Raw genomic sequence first — 15,306 nt, 5'->3', positions numbered from 1 at the left:
CTAGAAACCAAGTGTGTGTGTGTGTGGGGGGGGGGTGGTGATGCCAGATTCTTACCTTACATGCCTACGCATTCATTCTGCCCCCATTTGCGTGCCACGGTGGAGTAGGTCCTGTGGATATAGTGATGTGTGAGGTCTAAGAGTCCCTTTTTCCTCTAGGCCAGGGAGTTTCGATTGAAGGACAGTGATGATACAGGGAGCTGTGAGCTCATGATAGGGGAGGGGACATTGAACTCAGCCAGAGAGACCAAGGAGGGTTTCCTAGAGGAAGAGGCATCTAAAAGGGCAGGGGCTGTATTTTATTACTCTTCGGATTCCTAGCTCTAAGCAAAGTGCCTTGCACCTAACAGGTGTTCAGTGAATGATGATGAATGAATGTATGAAAGGGTTTAGTAAACTGGAAAATGGGGAACAAATGGCAGGTGTTGGCATCCTGATTTGTGGAGGGTTGAGGAGGGGCACCTGAGATTAGCTTTATCTCCCATTTTCGGAGGACTGACTGTTGCCGAGAGCCGGGGTGTGCCCTGGGGCACCTAGGGTGTCTGCTTCTGCCTTCGTCGCCCCCATTCAGGGAAGCAGAGTGCCCAGGGCTTGAAATTTTTAACCAACTCAGTAGCCAGCACCCGTTCTGGTAGGATCCAGATTTGGGCACGCAGCCCTTGTCCTCTGGGTCGGTCCTAGGGCTGGCAGCTGACTAAGCAGGTAGCTATGCGTGTGTGTGTGTGTGTGTGTGTGTGTGTGTGTGTGTGTGTGTGTGTAGATGTGGAGTAATGCCCAGCGAATGCTTAAAAAGGTCTGCAGCATATATTCAGATCACCTCTAACCCTCCATCCAGCTGCCGTCCCCAAAGTGAAAGTGACTTTTCCTGTAGTTGACTGGACTTCTGGAAGTCAGGGACGGCAGCGGATTTATCTTTGTAACCCAGATACCCAGCGTAGGACGTGATACATCTGGGTCTTGGGACAGTTTGCAGAATGCATGCATGCATGCACGCGTGAACACATGAATGAATGAACTTCAGGTAATGGCAATGGAGTTATCCAGAATGCATCTGCAGCCTAATGTCTTTATGGGGTAGAGGGAGAGGGATGTTTTTCTGGAAGTGACCTTTTGCTACTACTTTAGATGTTTTGCAATAGCAGATACTTGAAATTCTGCTTGACACTTGCTCTCTGTGGTGAGAGATGAAGAAACCCTTCCTTTGTTCACACTTGGCTCTGGTGCTGTGTAGACACAGGCAGGGGCCTGTCCCTCACATCTGCCACCCTGGGAGTTTCTGAGTCCACTCTGGGGGACCAGTAATAGAGAGAAAGGGCTCATGGACCTACAGTTAATTTCTACAGTCTTGGTGAATTGGTATGTCTCATGGACACTTTCTATATTTTGGGGTGCTCAGCATCCTGCCCACCTTCCTGTTTGGGGGAACATCCAGTATGTAGGTCTTGGAAGGGGATGGAGCTCTGGCTCTCAGTAGGGAGGTGGAGGCAGACCAGACATTCTTTCTTCCCGCCTCCACTCGGCCACTTGGCGTTGGTTCTGGCTGAGTTCTGCAATGAAAGCGGGGGTAGTGAGCAGCTCTTCCGAACTGGAGTCCAGTTGAGAATGGCAGGTGTCCTAAGCAGGTGTCCTGTGGTGTGGCCTGGCTCATATTTCCACTCTGCCCAGTCCCCTTTGGTCCTTAATCCCAGCCTGGTTCTCCAGCCTGCCTGTTGCTCCTGGGGCTTTCTGTTATGTTCTCATCAAATTCCTTTTCTCCATAAAATAGTCATAGCTGACTCCTGTTGTCTGTAATCAATAACCCGGACTGACCTGCATGGCTGAGGCCACAGTGAGGCACTCGTCGCTGATGGGCACCTTGGTAACCTGGTGAGAGAAGTGAGCTTGTTTTGGATGCTCCCCTGTCTCCTCCCTCCTCCCTTTTGTGATATAGACCCCACCGAGCTCATTCACATTTCTTTTTTTTTTTTTTAACGTTTTATTTATTTTTGAGAGACAGAGCGTGAGCCGGGGAGGGGCAGAGAGAGAGGGAGACACAGAGTCGGAAGTAGGCTCCAGGCTCTGAGCTGTCAGCACAGAGCCCGACGTGGGGCTCCGACTGGTTTACCGCAAGATCGTGACCTGAGCTGCAGTCGGAAGCCCAACCGACTGAGCCACCCAGGTGCCCCTCATTCACATTTCTTGAAGACTCAGTCTCTTGCAGTTCAGGTCAGTGAACATCGGGGCACCTACTGTGTGTCATGTTGTGTTGTCCGAAAGCACAGGGATACAGAGATAGTCCGTAATCCTGGACAGTAAGGGGCTTACAGTCCAGAGGTGGGGAGATGGGTATATCGTTGGATAATTCCGCTCAGCAAGGTGGCAGAATAGAGCCAGGCAACGGTGCTGCGTTTGTGTAGGTGACTCCTCATCCCAATGAGGGACCCGCAAGGAAGAGGTGGGGTGAGGAGGATGCAGGGAGTTAGCGAGACTGCCCAGATAGATAGGAGTTTTGCAAAAGGGCTCAGTGTAACCAAACCCAGGGAGGTGACCGGTATTACAGCGGGTGGGGAGGCAGAGGATGGTCGATGGTCAGTCTGGAAGGGAAGGCAAAAGTCTACATATGGGTATGCCAGGGGCCAGCAGACATTTTCTGTAAAGAACCAGATGGTAGGGGAGGGTAGGTGATGGGCATTGAAGAGGGCATCTTTTGGGATGAGCACTGGGTGTTGTATGGAAACTAATTTGACAATAAATTTCATATAAAAAAAAAAAAAAGAACCAGATGGTACATTTTTAGGCATTGTGGGCCATATGGTCACAAGCGATCTACTCTGCCATGGTAGCACCTGAGCAGCCATAGACAATCTATAAATGAGTGGGTATGGCTGTATTCCAATAAAACTTTATTGACAGAAACAGATGGTTGACCTCCTTTGGCCCATGAGCTGTAGTTTGTTGACCTCTGTTATACACCATACTAAGGAGTTTGTACTTTATGTTGGGTTTATGGAGAACAGATGTGCTTCTGGTTGCTGGTAACAAGAAACTCAACTCAAGGTGGCTCAGCGAGGAAAGGAAATTAATGAACACGTGTCACTGAAACATCCAAGTAGGTAAGCTTTAGGTGGCATTTGTTCTGGGCCCTGGCTCATTTCTCTGTTCTCTCAGCTCTGTTCTCCCCTATGAACTTTATCCTCAGGCTGCCTCCCTCCTGGTGGTAATGTAGGTTCAGCAGTTCCAGCCTTCACATCTACTTCTCTTCTCCAAATCTTACTGGACGACTTTAGGTCACGTGCACACCCTGGAGCCAATCCTGTGGCCAGGAGAATGCTGTGTGCTGATAGGCTAAGGGTTCAGACAAGGGCCGCCCCTAAGGGAGGCATGGCCAGCCCTGCCCAAGCCACAGGGCTGCTGCCTAGGGGTGGACAAGGGTGGGTTGTGTCCACTCATGAGAGTATTGTAAGTAGACAAGTGATGTAGCCAGACACATGATTTCTAGAAAAATCTCTCTGGTGACATGGTGGGAAGGAGCCAGGCTAGAGGCAGGAAGGACACTGTTAGGAGGTTGTTTCTGAGCCTGGGAGCCAGAAGCAGGGCAGTGGTGCTGGACAGTGGAGGGAGAGAATGGGATTGTTAGAGTTTGTATCTAATTTAACATGCGATGGAGAGGGAGGGAGTGAGAAAGACAAAGTTACCAAGAAACATCGTCTCTAGCTTGGTGACTAGGAGAACTAGATGGGGAGCCTGGGTGTAAGGGAAAACGTGGCGTTCCGTGACGAACAAGGTGAACTAGCAGGTGGAACTTTTACCCCAGGTCACCCACCTGGCTTTACTTCCATGCCCACCCACCGTAGACCCCATCTTTGATTTTTAGAATTTAGGGACAGCCAGGAAAAGCTGTTTCCACAGAGGAAAGGTCATTCTTCCCCCTTAACCTCTCTGCCTTTCTGCCCTGGCTGCCAGGGTGCTCAGAGCCAAATTTATGCTTGATCACCAGCAGCCGTAAAGGGCCCTTGGGTTCAGTCTGTTTGTTTGTCTCCGCTGTCATTTTCTTTGTCTGCTTATTATCTTCATCTATCCTTTTTTTGCTGCAGGTTATCCCCAATCTCTTTTGGAAGGAGGCAGGGTATATACAAATAAATGACAAAGAAAGGAGGAAATAGGACACCGTGTTGATCCAGGGGCTGAATTTCTACCCCCTTTCTTAAATATTTGGTCTGAATTAAATTCTTCTCACCTGTGCCAGGCTGGCTGCTCTTGCACAGTAGAGATTTTCGGTTCCTGGAGGAAGGGGCCTGTGTCTCTTTCACTTCAGTGCCTCCAGTATTTATCACAGTGCCTGGTACATACTACGTGCTCCCTAACGGTCTGGAAAAATGAAGTGAATTGATGGCCAAGTCATGTGTTAGCTTCCTGAGTGCTGTTCGGGGGTGGCCGGGAGGATTGTTTCTCACTCTTTGACAAGTCGGCATGATGCTGGGGAGGATATTTTAACCTCTTCCAATTCATTTTTCATACTGCTCCAGATCTTTTGAAAAATGTATATCAGACCATGCTGTCCGTCTGCTAAAAACCCTCAGTGGCTTTCTGTTGTCATTTAAAAACTGAACAAAACCCAAGGTCCTGGGGATCCAGCCCCTGCCTCCTGAGTTCCCTGTTGCGTCTCTGCCTTTCCTTGCCTGTTCTCGCTGCCCCCCGCCCCACCCCCACCCCCCAGCTTCTTTATGTTCCCTAGAGAACTGGGCTCTTCCTGCCCTTGGTGCATGCTGTGTCTGATCACTGTGTCCCTGGGTCTCTGCAGGTCGACTTCCCTACATAGATCTTCCCTTTCACCTCAGCACCCTGTTCCTTCCCATCAAAGCTCTCCTCTCCATTTGGATGTGGTGTGTGTGGCTTGTGGGCCTGGGTGTTGGGTCTCCCCACCCCCAAAAGGTAGAGGCCCCGTTCTGTCTGTTTGTTTACCTTGGATCCCCAGAGTCTTGCCCCACAGCTGGCACTTGGTAAGTACTTGCTCAGTAAATGCTTGTCCAGTGAAAGTAGGCTGACCGTTCCTCCATTCACCCAGTATTTACTGAGCACATCCTAGGTGCCAGGCAGGCACTGTGCTACATTAGACTTGGGGATACAGTGGAGAACAAAAGAGACATAATGTCTGTCTTTCTAGAATTTTCATTTTGGCTCCCCAGCCTGTTCTGCCTTTAAACCATGTCTTGCTGGGGCGCCTGGGTGGCTCAGTCGGTTAAGCGGCCAACTTCGGCTCAGGTCATGATCTCACGGTCCGTGAGTTCGAGCCCCGCGTCGGGCTCTGTGCTGACAGCTCAGAGCCTGGAGCCTGTTTCAGATTCTGTGTCTCCCTCTCTCTGACCCTCCCCCGTTCATGCTCTGTCTCTCTCTGTCTCAAAAATAAATAAACATTAAAAAAAATTAAATAAAACACGTCTTGCTTTTTATCTAAATTCCTTCGTTCATATATATGTACTTGTATGCACATACGTACATGCATAGATGTAAGTGTATTAATGAAACAATCGTTTACCGAACGCCTATGTTCTCTATATAAAATGTGCTTTTAGGCATATAAACCTGTCTGCATATGTAAAATGTGCACATAAATGTTTGTACATGTATATGAAGAAAGCCTTTTCCAAACACTGTATACCAGAAATAAAAACACGTTTATGTATACAAAGCACGCATATACAGTGGATACGTTTACGTGGTTCCCGGTGTTTACTGGGTACCCGTTCTGTGCCCACATCGTGCTGGGCACTAGGGGAGCACACTCCAGTAGAAGAGATGGGGGGGGGGAAGGCACCATTTCCGTCTGTCGGGAAGGCCCTAAAGCTGATGGGGACAAGGCAGAGAGGTGGCCCTGGGCAGGGTGACTATGAGACGGGAGTGGGGAGGGGCATCAGGCCTGCAGGTCCTGGGTTCTGGACGCCACCTGTAACCAGAGCAGAGTCGGGTCCTGCTTGTTCCTTCCCATTCCCTTGATGAGGACGGTCTGGTGTGGTGCCTGCTGAGGGAACCGTTCTGGTGGCTCCTTGCATACCGACTTAGTGTTTGCCAGAATCAGAGATCGTCTGGGGACTAACTTAATTTGGGTTTTTTTAAGATAATCAGTGAGGTGGAAATTTCAGGACACCCAGAGGCTTAGATCTCATGCAGACATCTCTTTTTCCCTTAGTCTTGACTGTGGGGTCAGGGGGGAGTCAGGTCAGGTGAAAATTAAAGGCATCGCCCCCCTCCCTCACATACCCTCTGTCATCTAGAACTTGACCGTTTGTCCAAGTCTTCTTCTCAGGACTTACCATTCTCTTCCCCTCTTCCCTCCTAGGTTTTGAAGACAAAATGAGGGCCCTTTCAGTTCCTTTATGCCCCACGTGGTCCCCTAGGACAGGGCTCCCGAGGGCTTCTTTAGTGGTGGGGGTTCTAGATCACCTGCATGAGCCCTACCTGCTGGCCACGTCCTGCACTGGCTATTATTGAGGCACATGGTAGACAGAATAATGGTCCCCCAGTGACACCCCATCCTAATCCCCAGAGCCTGTGAATACCATGCCTTCCATGGCAACAGGGACCTGCAGATGTGGCTAAGTTCAAGTTCCTGAGATGGGAAAATCAGCCTGGGTTATCTGGTGGGCCTCATAAGAGGGAGGGTCAGAGTCGGGGAAGTAGGTGAATGAATGGTAGAAGTGGGGTCAGAATCGGAGATACAAGGAAGCCACCCTACTTACTGGCTTTGAGGGTGGGGGAGGGGCACAGGCCAGGGGACACAGCAGCCACCAGAAACCGGAGAACACATTCTCCCCCAGAGTCCCCGGAGGGAGAGTATTGATTTCATTCACCTTCATTCAAACCCAGTAAAACCCTGTCTGGGTTTCTGACCCCCAGAATTAAAAGATAATAAATTTGTGTTGTTTTAAGCTGCTACATTTGTGGTCATTGCAACAGCAGCAGTAGGAAACTAATACAAGGTGTATTTTATTTATTATAAAATCTACCCGTTACAGTTACAGTTCAGTGGTTTTTAGTCCCTTTACCCCTGGTGCAACCATGACCATAATGCCGTTCTAGGATATTTTCATCACCCCAATAAGATCTTTTATACGCATTTACAGTTACTCCCTGTCCCCAGCCCCAGGTAAACCACTAATCTGCTTTTGCCCCTCTAAATTTGTCTCTAAACTTTCCTCTCGGGCATTTCATGTAAGTGGAATCATATAGTATGTGGTTTCTGTATCTTGCTTTTGTACTAATTCTAATGTTCTTAAGGTTCACGTGCAATGTCAAGTGCGTGAGTACTTTGCTCCTTTTTATTGTGGGATAATGATCCATTGTACAGACATACCGCGTCGTCTCTACTCCACGGTGGGTAGACATTTAGGTTGTTTTCGGTTTAGGACTCTGACAGATAACGCTGCTACAAACATTCCTGTGCGAGTCTCTGTGTAGGCATGGGTTTTAGTTTCTCCTGGGCAGATACATAGGAGTGAAATTTGCTGGGTTGTGTAGAGTTTTATGTTAACTTTTTGAGGACCCGCTGAACTATTTTCCGAAGTGGTTACACTAACGATTTTAATGCCCACCAGCACTTTATGAGGGCTCCCTCTACCTGGCTTTTCATTCGCAAAGGCTGGTGGGTAGCAAAGGGGCTGAGCAGATGCATGCACGCACATGTGTGCTCGTGTGTATGCACCTACAGCACATTTTAAAGCGATTGTTTCCACTACCTGTAACTGGCTGTAGCAGGAGTTAAAGAGAATAAAAAGTGTTCTCTTTTCTGGGCTTTGAAGAAAGAAGTTCCAGCAGCTTCTCTGCACCCCTTTTCTTCCTTGCCCCAGTATAAGCCTCCGTAAATAGTCTGTTGGGGTTCTCGATCTGTGATCTTTGATCCTTCTTACATTCTCTTATCATCAGATTTCTTTTGAGCGTTGCCAGAATTTGCGGCTGGGGCATTGGGTGAGACCTGATTTTGGTACTTTTACTATAAGCAGAGAGACAGAAGTTCACGCCATGAGTGGAAGGCTTCGGTCCCCGTGCTTTTCTTCTTCACCCCAGCAGGTCTGCCACAGCATTAGAAGCCCCCTCCTGCCCCCCCCCCCCCCCCAGGTCGAGCTTCTGCTTGTAAGTTCTGCTTTTCCCCCTCGTCTCAGCAAGTCTAGACTCCTCACTGGGTGCGGCTGGGGGCTGGGGAGCAGATGCAGAGGTTCAGCCTATAGATAGATAGACTGCTTAGAGGCGGTATGGTGGAGAGGGCCCCTGGCCCTGCTGTGGGGTGCGTGATACAGGGCGAGATCCAGACATAAAGCGTGGTTAGGGAGACCCCTGTCTGTTCCTCACTGACAACAGTAAACAGAACACAAGCTTAATTTTGGACAGAGAACGTTAAAGGAATCCTGTAAGTATTACATAGTCTGTTTATTGCTGTGTGTGGAAAAGGACCATATAGATTTTGGTGACTGATGTTAACTTCCATTGGATCCCATGAGGAAAAAAGTAAGTAATTTTACAGTGATGTTAGAGGTGTTCAGTCTGAGGAGAAACCCTGCCATGGGCTTCTAAACCCATTCGTAGGTGACTGGGTTATTGTGCTGGACCCTGCTGGCCAAGGGGTGGTCGGCCCCCAGGCAGGTGATGCTGCACCCAAGGGGTGGGGTGTGGATGGGATGGTGTCAGCTGGGCTGAGCAGTTGAGGGGTTGATGGGTGGCAGGAGGGGAAAGATTCAGAGAATCTAGGGCGATGGCCTCGGTCAGCAGATTGGCCGAGGCCTAAAGCAGAGCTCAAGAGGGACTCGGCCCCTGTTCAGTGGAGGTATTACCGCCATTTTTGAAAATGAAGAAACAGGCTCAGAGAGGCGAAGTATCTTATCCAAGGCCACACAGTGAGTGAAAGGAACAGCCAGAAATCCAACTTCCAGGCTGTTCCTGAAATCACCTTTACCTTGCAAGATGCTTTTTCTTTTAATTCTTTTTCCTTTTTTTTTTTTTTTTACATTTATTTATTTTTGATAGAGAGAGACAGAGCACAAGCAGGGGAGGGGCAGAGAGAGGAGACACAGAATCCGAAGCAGGCTCCAGACTCCCAGCTGTCAGCACAGAGCCTGACGCGGGGCTCGAACTTACAAACCGCGAGATTATGACCTGAGCTGAAGTCAGATGCTCAACCGACTGAGCCACCCAGGCACCCCAACAAGATGCTTTTTCTTCAGAGATTAATGAGATAGATGCAACACAACACTTTGCCGTGAACGAACGTCCTCATGACGACTTGCTGGGTCCAGGAGAGGGTAGACATTTTCACAAAGACATTTCACCACCTAGGTCTCCACATTAGGAAGTGGAGACTGCCTGTCATTGCACAACCAGCCCCTGTGACTGTCTGTGTCGCCACTGTTATGGGTGGTAGAGAGGGTGAGAAAGCCACACTAAGTCTAAGGCTGCCAGTAACCACAGGAGCCCCGTTTTTCAGATGAGATGTAGTGCAAAGAGCAGAAAATACATATAGAGTTTCCCTGTGGCTTACATAATTTTAAGTGAGGGTGTGTTAAGTAGCATTGTAATAAAGTAAAATGGAGGTGAAGTTATTTATAACTTTGTGGAGGGGGAAGCAGAGAACCCGGTGTTTGCCCTGGCTCCTCTGCCTCTCAGCGGGGTGACCCCAGGTGTCAGTTCACTTCTTGGAATTTCAGTTTCCACTTCTGTAAAATGGGAAGGTTGCCCCAGAAGATCTCTAAAACCCATTTTGGCATTAACTCTGCACACTGTGGCGATAAATACTGTCAGTTTACGTTTAGTGCAGAGAAGTTTTATGCGTGGATATTTTTCCCTATGGCCTTGGATGAAATTTACACAACTGGCCGGTTTCAGTGGGAAACAACCCCCCTAATTTACATAACAAAGGCTTATGTATCCCAGAGCATCTTCGTCTTGGTGGGTGTTAGAGAGCTTTGGGGAGGGTTTTGATAACTTTTGAAGGGTAGAGGCTGTGTTTATGAGGTTCTATCAGCACTAACTCCCTCTGCATGAAAAGGGAGGCTTTGACCTCAGTGGAGGGGCTGCAGGTTACAGAACATGCGGGGAGTGCCTGGGTGGCTTTCCCCTGCTCGTATTCTCTTTCTCTCAAAATAAGTAAATAAGTTTAAATTTTTTTTTTTTAAAGTACATGAGGGGCATAAGCTCTTGTCCTCAAAGAGCTTTTGACAATGATTGGAATTGTAAAAACACCTACCTTGTGCAACATGACTTATGAAGCCTACTGTGCAGATGCCCGTGGAGGAACAGGGGAGCTGTCTTCAGGGCCCAGGGGCCTTGTAAGTGGTGTGAAAGGAATCTACATCACAATCCGTAGGCACTGCGAGGGGCCTGTGAAGGATTTGCAAATTAGAACAGGCAGTGTGGGAGGTGCGGACAAGAGCCTGGGGTCTGCGGTCCACAGTGAGAGAGGGATGCTCTGTGTGCCCCATGCAGAAGGCCGAGGGCCTGGAGCCAGCCTCCCTGGGGGCCCTCAACAAGCCACTGCGTCAGGCCTGAAAGTGCAGCCGGGGCAGGAAGCAGGGCCTGGCAGCGACTGACCAGCAGGTCTCGTAAACCCACCGAGGATGGTGTGCATCAGGTGCTTTAGGCTGCAAGTGACAGAAACCAAACTCAGGCCAGCTTAGGTTTAAAAAGGATAATTTCTTGTGTCAAGTAGCTAAACAGGCATGGCTGGTCCAGGGGCCGGGTTTTGTCTGTCTCTTGGCCCTCCGCCCTTTCTTCCTTGTTTCTTAGGCAGACCCTCTTTCCCAGACAGCAAGAGCCAGCCGGCGGCAGTGTGGGCCCAGGCTTGTGTCTTCTCATGTTGATCACCCCACGGGGGAAACCAGGTGTTCTTCTCGCAGCGTCTGCAGCCCGAGTGCTAGAGAAACCTCTTATTAGCCACTCAGGGTCACATGCCCATTCTTGAACCTCAGGAGGACTCCCATGGCTAGTTAGGGTCACCTGCCTGTTCTGGAGCCAGCCATGGGTTCTAGAAGATTCTGTGCTTTGACCACTCTCCCCTAGCTAACATACTGGCCCCAGGAACATGTGGAGGGGAGGGCTGGGGATGCCCCATTGGAAAAGTGGGTGCTATTACCAGAAGGGGTGTGGAAGCTGGGCAGGCAACACGTCAGCTGTGCATTGCCCGGGGGGCTCAGCATCCACTTTGCTTTTTGCCTGGTTAGGGAGGCTTCTGGTGAAGCGATGACCTGAACTTGGATGGAGTGAGTGGCCTAGAGGGACAGAGGTGCGGTGGTTCCGTGGCCTGTCCTCAGTGCCACTACCATTGCCACATGAACCAGTCTCCTCCTCCCTCTCTCTCTCTTCTTCCGGCAAACATTAAGGCCTTGTCCCTCCTCGAATCACCCCCAAATTTTGTGCGCATTCTTCATGCCCCTCACCTGTGCCTGGGGGTGATGGTCAGAATGTTTAACCCACCAGGGTAATTTCTGGAAGCCTGTTTTTAATCCTTTCCTTGCTGGATCCTGGGGGGAGGGGTGTCAGGGAGCGCTGGGGGGCCTAGAGGCACTGAGGGTAGGGCTCTGGGCAGCAACCAGTCCCCACTCCGTTCCAGATATTTCTTATTTTATGGGCTGATACAGCCATGCTGGGGTGGAGCAGGGGCACACTTCCTGCTTGTGTGACAGCTTCTGGGGAGGGGCTGGAGTAGTGTGGTCCTTGCTTCCATCCCCTCCCCCAACCCCTGCCAACGTTCATACCCTCAGATGATTTTCAGTGAGCTTTTCTCGGAGCGAATATGCCATTGATTCTTGTGGAGGTCGATTGAGAAAAGCAGGGGTGATTGCATTGGAGATGGCAGCTTTCCCCCACTCACCCCGGGCTCTTGGTTGGCTCTGTGCGGTTGCTCAAGATCGACTGCCCTTTCTCTGAGGTTCTCCCAGGCCACCTCTGCCCACACCACTCTCTTTGCATCTTTTTTTTTTTTTTTCTTCCTGTAGACAGTTCAGGTTTATAGGCCTTGGAGAGTGCAAATATTTGATTTTAATTAAGGAAGTCTGGAATGAGGAATAGAAAAAAGCTACTTCTCACTTATTTCTGGGGGCTCTGGCAGGGCGGGGTGGGGATGAGTCTGGTGCCTTCAGACACCTCAACAGCCATCTGGTCCTCCGGGGGGGTCCAGGCACCCAAGAGGAGGGATCAGGAGAGGAGCCGTGAGGTGGGCCAGCTGGCCCAGGGTGGCCCCAGGGGAAGAGATGGGGGTAAATAGGGCAGGAGGGTGCACACTCTGGAAGCTCTTGTGGGCCGGAATCTGGAGCACGGAGCAGGTGATGAACAACGTTAGCGCTTCCTGCTGGCTGACCCAAGGTGCCCCTCTGGTCTCTTTGACTGATCTCAGCTAATAATCCTCCCCACAATCTTGAGTGATAAAATTATCCTTCCCATTTTATAGTTGAGGAACCTGAGCCCAGAGAGGTTAAGAAATCCATCTAAGATCACCCAGCTGCCAAGTGGCAACCCAGGTGAGTCAAGACTCCAGAGCTGTGCCCAAACTGTCCCTCCACCGTATAGTGCCCAAAGGGTGTTCTTAGAAGAGCCCCCAGACTGTTTTGAGGACAGGTGGGGTCCTAGAACTGAAAGCCCTAGAATACTGAGAATTTATCTGGACTGGCAGCCTGCATATTGACCAAGAAAGGGAGAAAAGAAAAAGGTGTATGTTTTGTGTGTGTGTGTGGAGTGAGGGTGGGGGAGGCAGTGGGGCAGCAGCCTGGGGTATCAGGAAGAGGAAGAACCCAGGAGCCCAGAGTTCCTGTCCCAGCCCTGCCCCCAGTGTCATGGGGCCTTGGGTGAGTCATACCATCTCTAGGAGCTGGTTTCCTTTTCAGTGAAATGAGGGTAAGAACCACAATAATAGCATTTATTGTGGGCTTCCTCAGTGCTAGGACCAGCCCTGAGACACAGGACCAGCGTGGACCTCAGCATTTGCCCTGGGGTGCTCAGAGGTTAGTGGGCGAGAAGGACACCCTCCACCCCACCAGTGCTGCACATGAGACATTAGACAGGTTCGTCCTTGGACCGGTGGGTCCTGGGGAGCCAGAAGGTGCTCTTCAAGTTGGGTTGTGAGGGAGGGGGGCAGCTTGAAGGGCCCTACAGCCTTCTCAGTGCTGCCCCCGCAGCAAGGGGAAGGAACCATTAAGAAAGGGACTTCGTGGAGCGCCTGGCTGGCTCAGTCGGAGAAGCTTGTAACTCTAGATCTTGGGGTCGTGAGTTTGAGCCCCACACTGGGTGTTAAAAAAGGTGGGGAGGACTTTCTCCTGCGGCCTTAGGTAGTATTTCTTTCTGCGGGTGATCCTTCTCATCTTGGCTGCATATAAGAATCTCCTTCTCAGGGGCACCTGGGTGACTCAGTTGGGCATCCGACTCTTGACTTCGGCCCAGGTCATGGAGATCTCGCGGTTCTCAACAGTGCAGAGCCTGCTTGGGATTCTCACTCTCCCTTCCTCTCTCTGTCCCACCCCCCTCAAAAAAAAAAAAAAAAAAAAAACTTTAGAAAAAGAATCCCCTTCCCAAGCATTCAGATGCAGAATACTGAGTCCCCAGCTGCGCAGCAATCACCTGAGAGCTTTTTGCAAACACCAGTTCCTAGTCCTGGGGAACACTTGGTTTTTGAACAGCTTTCAGGGTGATGCTGATTTGCAGCTTGCCCCTGGGGGGGTACATACTGCCCATTCCTGCCGCTTGGGGATGGATTCCTTAGGGCCTGGGGAGGTGGGCAGGCTCCAGAGAGCACCTGCTGCCCTGGGGTGGAGGTGGGGGGCTCCTTGCTGGCAGCCTGCGGGAGGGAGCAGGTGCGTAGGGGGCTGTGCGCTGTGAAGGATGTGCTCCAGGGTGGTCCTCCCCCCCGCATGCTCTGCTCCACCTGCCCCATGTCCCTGGTTCCTCTGCACTGCCTCCTCCCTTCTCTGTGACCAGCCTGGCTCCCTGCTCCTGGCTCTGTGTAGGGCCACACTCAGGTGAGCTGACTCAGTGTCTCCTAGATACCCAGTGCCCGCTGCCCCAGGGTGCCTTCTGATGGGGCTCAGTGACAGCCCTCGACAGGCCTGGGACAGAAATCAAGTCCTGGCGAGCCCCGTGGGACAGCTGTGGCAGTTTAGAATCTGAAGTTAAACCTGATGCATATTTTGAAGATCTGGTTGAAATGATTCCCATTCATTCGCTTTTGGGGTTCAGAGTCAAAAAAATTTTTTTAAGCATTTTTACATAGATTTGGTTTACTTGCTTCTAAAGAAATCCTATTTCTTGAAGTTCAGCGGGCCAGCCACTTCCTGAACATTGTCCCCTAGTAAATTTGGAAGGATTACAGATGAAGAAATGTGTTTCCCCAAGAAGGTGTGACACATTTGTAAATGAGGGAGTTGGTCCGGGATTTGGACCAAGGTCTGTCTGACTTCAAAGCTCATTCGTCTGCACAGCAGTGGACCCTGGTTCTGTGTATGTAACACTGGAGCTGAGCTGCCCAGTGCAGTAGCCACTAGCCACATGGGGTGATTTAAGTTTAAAGTAATTAAAATTAATTAAAATGTAAAAACTCAGCTTCTCAGTTCACCGAGCCAGAAGGTGGGTGCCAAGTAATGACGCGTGGCTGGTGCTGCCTTACTGGACGTCGCGGATATTGCCGAAAGTTCTTTTGGACAGTGGTGGGCTACAGGGACCAGTTGGCACAGATAGGGCTCCGGGCCCAGCCTGGATGTCTCAGCACAGTTAGCGGAAGGAGCAGTGAGCAGGCTGTCTGACCTGACTGGTATCCCCTGCTAGAGTGACCAGCCATCCTGCTTTGCTTGAGGAACTGAGGGGTTTGCTTTGGAACTGAGGGGTTTCCTGGGACTTGGGACTTTCCTTGCTAAACCTGGGAATTTCCCTGATAAACGGGGATGCATTGGTCACTCTCTTCACGACCCAGTTTCCATGTAAGTGTCACTGCTGTGCCCAGGTCCAGGACATAAAGAATTTAACAAAGAGTCACTCAGAGCTCCGAAGTGAGCTAGCTGAATAAGCGATGGCATCATTCAGGTATAGTGAGAACAGTGCTCTGGGAAAGGGAGCATCGGGGTAAGGTGTGCCCAGCAGGGGCCCCTGTCTGCACTGAAGGCTCTCTGAATGGGGACTGAGAGTGGACATCTGGGAAGCAGGTCACCAGGTGAAGGAGTCTGGAAATGGGAGGAAGCTAAGTGATCGTCCCTGGGTAGTGAGTAGTGGGACTACTTGGGAGCCAGTTGTGACTCTATAGAATCAGGGAGTTAGACCAGAAGTAATATTCTGCACCTCAGGGCTCCTGGGTGGCTCAGTCGG

At 50.5% G+C, this 15,306-nt stretch overlaps 1 long non-coding RNA gene across 1 annotated transcript; it reads right to left on the bottom strand.

Annotated features, from left to right (window-relative positions):
* Window positions 1–5,689: 5,689 nt before the first annotated feature.
* Window positions 5,690–6,416, bottom strand: LOC121043229 (uncharacterized). Its single transcript, XR_005796746.1, has 2 exons — window positions 6,291–6,416; window positions 5,690–5,923 (listed from the first exon to the last, which is right to left on the bottom strand). It is a non-coding gene; the product is annotated as an uncharacterized LOC121043229 (long non-coding RNA).
* Window positions 6,417–15,306: the final 8,890 nt, after the last annotated feature.

Source organism: Herpailurus yagouaroundi, unplaced genomic scaffold (genome assembly GCF_014898765.1).
Source record: "Herpailurus yagouaroundi ecotype Mexico unplaced genomic scaffold, PumYag 186, whole genome shotgun sequence".
Lineage (NCBI taxonomy): Eukaryota > Metazoa > Chordata > Mammalia > Carnivora > Felidae > Herpailurus > Herpailurus yagouaroundi.
Note: the sequence above shows the minus strand (reverse complement) of the source record. Positions and strands in the feature narration are given on the sequence as shown.